Raw genomic sequence first — 4,632 nt, 5'->3', positions numbered from 1 at the left:
GACTGCACTCTTGGCTGAAGCAGCAAAGTACACGACCGTGCACCCAGCTTGACGTCTGGCCCCCTTTGTTGTACTGTGATCTGTACACCAGGGGTTCCAGGAAGCTGACGAGGGTGCTAGAAAATCCTGGGAGGATAGGCTGGGCCAGGTGTCCCACAGGTGAAAGGCAGGTGAGGATCACGGCCCTGTCCCCCAGCATTCACCCCCACGTGTCAACTGTTTCTTCTCCCGCCAGTCACACGATGACCGCGTACCAACCACTTTACCCTTTTCTCACGTCCTGCCACTAACCAGGGCCCCGGGTCCCGCGTCCCCTGTGCTCAGGAGACCCTGGGGGGGGGGGGGGGTCCCACCTTCTCCCTTCCTAGAACATACCCCGTCCACTGGCTGAGGCACAGATACCGTGACCGCCGCCCTCAGTGTCCAGGACCACGCAGACGCAGCAGGGATTCATAGGAGGTAAGGGAAGTGCCGGCTTACTCTCCCACCCCTGCGTGGTCTGTTGACTGTGGGCTGCAGACACCCACCTTCTCAGGGGACACTGTGGCACAGAGCAGGACACAGGTTAATTGCAGAGTTTGTTATTTCTTCTAAATGTTTGTTTTGTTTTGTTTTGGAAGAGAGAGAGAGACACATGGGTTCAGGGTGGCGGAGAACCAAGCAGGCTCTGTGCTGTCACCGCAGACTCCGTCACGGGACTCGAACCCACAGACTAGGAGATCATGACCTGAGTTGACATCCAGAGTCAGACGCCTGCCAACTGAGCCCCCCAGGCCCCGAGTTTGGATTCCTAAAGCCAGGCCAGAGTTCCTTGTCCCCTCCCCAGCATCACACACATTCTCTCCCAACGGGAAGGCCCCTTCTGGGGAACTGCTATGGGAGAGCCCCGAGTCCCCATCCTGAAAGTGCTCCCTGGGGAGCCAAGCTCCGCTTGTGCACGCGCCTCTCGCACTGGAAGAGTCTGGAACAGTCGTGAGCAGTAGGTCACCCTGCAAGGTGGGACTGGCTGTGCCGGCGCTGGAGGCTGTGTCCCTCTCGTGTACGACCAGCAGGACGCTTGGGCCTGTAGGGTGTTTAGCAGGGATGGCACCCAGGCCACACGCCCAGAGTGAAAACCTGGGAACACCGCAGGGGACACGGCTTCAGGCCACGGACAGGACAGACTCCCATGGCACCACGTGGGCACTCACCACCTAGACATGGACGCACCGTTTCCGGTCTGCGTCTCCACAGCACTGCACTGGGCCAGCTCAGAGGCCTCACGAGTTCACATTAACTTCGTCTCTTTATTGCTAGTTCTAGACCACGAGTTAAAGCTGGATTCAGATGCTCTTTACCCAAAAAATTACAAAAAGAAAACGTTCACCATATGCATTTGAGGCATCACGGTGCCGGCTACTAAGGCTTTCCTGCTCAGCTGGGAGCGCACCCAGTGCAGGGCAGTATGGGGGGGGGGGGGGTCAGCTCCATGTGCAGGGTCAGGTACAGCAGCAGGACACCCCCTCCTGGGGCGTCCGAGGCTGAGGGAGACGGAGACATTGGAGCACAGAGAGGGAGCCCACACCACACGTGCCGGTCTGCACTCACTACTCACTGTTTTTTATTTTGTTTTGTTTTTTTAACATTTATTTATCATTGAGAGACCCAGAGCGTGAGCCGGACAGGGGCAGGGAGAGAGGGAGACACAGAATCCGAAGCAGGCTCCAGGCTCCGAACTGTCAGCACAGAGCCCCACGCGGAGCTCGAAGTCACAAACTGGGAGATCATGACCTGAGCCGAAGTCGGTCGCCTAACCAACTGAGCCACCCAGGCGCCCCGAGCTCACCGTCTGTTTTAATGCGCTTGCACTCAGCCTCACCAAGTGGACTCTGACCAGCAACTAAGGCACCATTTGGAGAGCAGGTTTCAAGCCCGTCCCTTACTAGAGACAGCACTGCAGCGAAGGGGTGGGTGCTCTGTGGGAGGTCCCGTCCTAGGGAGGCGGAGGACACACGGACTCATCAGCCTCCCCAGGACAGCGAGCCTTCTGCGAAACAGACAGGGGGAGCGAGGTCAGAGCTCTGCACTGGGCCACCTGTCTGGAGTAGGTGGGTCACCTTCTAGAAGGACCGCCACGCATTGTGCCAAGACTTGTCTCCGACTCCGCTTCAGCCTGCCCTTTGTGGACATGCTGCAGAGCCACTCGAGTGCCCTACACAGATCAGTGGAGATGGACAGAGAATCTGGGACTGACCCACACTTACAGGATCAACTCCTGTTTGACGAAGGCTCCAGGACAGGCCGATGTGGGAAAACATGGGCCTTTCAACAGAAAGTGATGGGGAAAGTGGACATCCATATGGCCAAAAAAATAACGTTGATCCTTGCTCCACACGGTGCACGACATAAATTCCAAATGGGTCACGTACATAATCATGGAATCAAACATGTAGGAGAAACATGGGATAAAATATGCCCTGTGTGTGTCCGTATGTGCACGCACAGTGGAGACGCATACTTCACAACTTTTGATACAGAATATACACAGAACTGTTTCCACAAAAACACAAACAAGTCCCCAAGATGATGGGAAGACACTTCCCAAAAAATACACAGTTGCCCAGTAAGCACACAGAAATGCTCAACTTATTAGTCGCCAGAGAAATCTAAATTAAAACCACGAGATCCCACTAAACACCCACGTGAATGACTACAATGAAAAAGACAGACTGCCACGTGGCGAGGCTTTGGAGCAGTGGGGACTCTCCTACGCTGCTCATGGGAGCGGTGCTCATACTTTGCAAAACTACTTTCATCAGTTTCTTTTAAAAGTTAAAATCCAGGGGGCGCCCGGATGGCCCAGTTGGTTAAGTGTCTGACTCTTTGTTTCGATTCGGGTCCTGATTCGTGATTTGTGAGATCGAGCCCCGCGTCGGGCTCTACGCTGACAGCACAGGGCCTACTTAGGATTCTGGCTCTGCCCTTCCCTCACTCGTGCATGCACAGACGCACACGTGCCCTCTCTCTCTCGAAAAAAAATGAAAAAAAAGGAAATGAACTCGCAATTCTACTTTTAGGGTTGCCAAAACAAATGAAATATATGTGCACATGCATGTGTATGTAAATGTTTACAGCAGTTTTATTCATAATAGCCAAACTTGGAAAAAAAAAAACATCAATATATCTATACAGTGTAACATTACACATCTATTAAAAATGGACTTCTGACACACATAATATCCACGAGTATCAAAATTGATATGTTGTGCAAAAGCCAGACAGAAAAGAATATATATAATTCAACATGTATGAAACTCTGGATAAGATAAATCTAACCTTCAGTGACAGAAAACAGATCACTATTTGCTCGGTGGTGCTGGGGATAATTGGGAAGGTCAGGGTCGGTGGGGGGGGGGTGGAGGGGAGAAGACTGTGGTGACAGAAGTATTCTGTATTTTCATTGTAGTTATATTTTTCAGATATCGGGGTGCCTGGGGGGCTCAGTCGGCTGAGCAGCTGACTCTTGGTTGCAGCTCAGGTCATGATCTCACAGGTTCGAGAGTTTGAGCCCCACCTCAGGTTCTATGCTGGCAGCACGGGGCCTGCTTGGGAATCTCTCTCTCCCACTCTCTCTGTCTCTCCCCACCTGTGCTGTGTCTCTCTCAAAAATCTTAAGCTTTAAAAAAAATTGGTCAGATATCAAAACTGGACACTTAAATTATGTATATCGTATGTACATTATGGTTCAACCAAGTTCTTTTTTATTATTTTTATGTTATTTTTGAGAGAGAGAGAGAGAGAGAGAGAGAGACAGAGAGAGACAGAGTATGAGCGAGGGAGGAGCAGACAGAGAGGGAGACACAGAATCCAAAGCCGGATCCAGGCTCTGAGCTGTCAGCACAGAGCCTGCCGCGGGGCTTGAACCCACAAACTGTGAGATCATGACCTGAGCCGAAGTCAGAGGCTCAACCAACTGAGCCCCCCCAGGTGCCCCCAAGTTCTTTTTTAAAATAGAGAATTGACAGCCCAGGAAGAAAAACCTCGAGTTATGGCCAGTTGATTCTGACAATTTACACCATACAAATATTTACTCAAAATGGATCAAAGACCTACATTTCAGAGCCACAACTACGAAACCGTGAGAAGAAAGCATAGGAAAGACCTTCACGACCTTGAATTGGGCAGCTTTCTTAAATATGGCACCAAACGCAGAGGCAGTGAAAGGAAAAATAGATTCAACTTACTAAAATTAAATACTCTGCTACAAAGGACACGGTCAGGAGATTTAAGCAATACAAAGCAGCACATGGCTGGCTCAGTTGGTGGAGCGTAGGACTCTTGATCTCAGGGTTGTGAGTTCGAGCCCCATGTTGGGTGTAGAGATTACTTAAGAAGAAAATCTTGGGGCCCCAGGGTGGCTCAGTTGGTTAAGCTCAGTCTTGATTTTTGGCTCAGGTCATGATCTCTCGGTTTATAAGTTCGAGCCCCACACAGGGTTCTGTGCTGACAGTGCAGGATTCTCTCTGGCCCTCCCCTGGTTTCCCTCCCTCCCTCTCTCTCTCAAAAATAAACTGAAAAAATAAAAAATTTAAATTTTTTTTTAAAATCTCAGAAAAAACAGGGAGAAATATTTGGACATAATCTATCTGATAA

At 50.8% G+C, this 4,632-nt stretch overlaps 1 long non-coding RNA gene across 1 annotated transcript; it reads left to right on the top strand.

The window, feature by feature from the left end:
* The first annotated feature begins 373 nt into the window (after positions 1-373).
* LOC128773812 (uncharacterized) lies at positions 374-4,018 on the top strand. The gene is made up of 2 exons (XR_008418207.1): positions 374-459; positions 625-4,018. It is a non-coding gene; the product is annotated as an uncharacterized LOC128773812 (long non-coding RNA).
* The last annotated feature ends 614 nt before the right edge of the window (positions 4,019-4,632 follow it).

This window comes from Panthera pardus, unplaced genomic scaffold (assembly GCF_024362965.1).
Source record: "Panthera pardus isolate Hobbes unplaced genomic scaffold, ASM2436296v1 HiC_scaffold_27, whole genome shotgun sequence".
NCBI classification, from domain to species: domain Eukaryota; kingdom Metazoa; phylum Chordata; class Mammalia; order Carnivora; family Felidae; genus Panthera; species Panthera pardus.
This window is presented reverse-complemented; position numbering and strand designations above follow the sequence as displayed.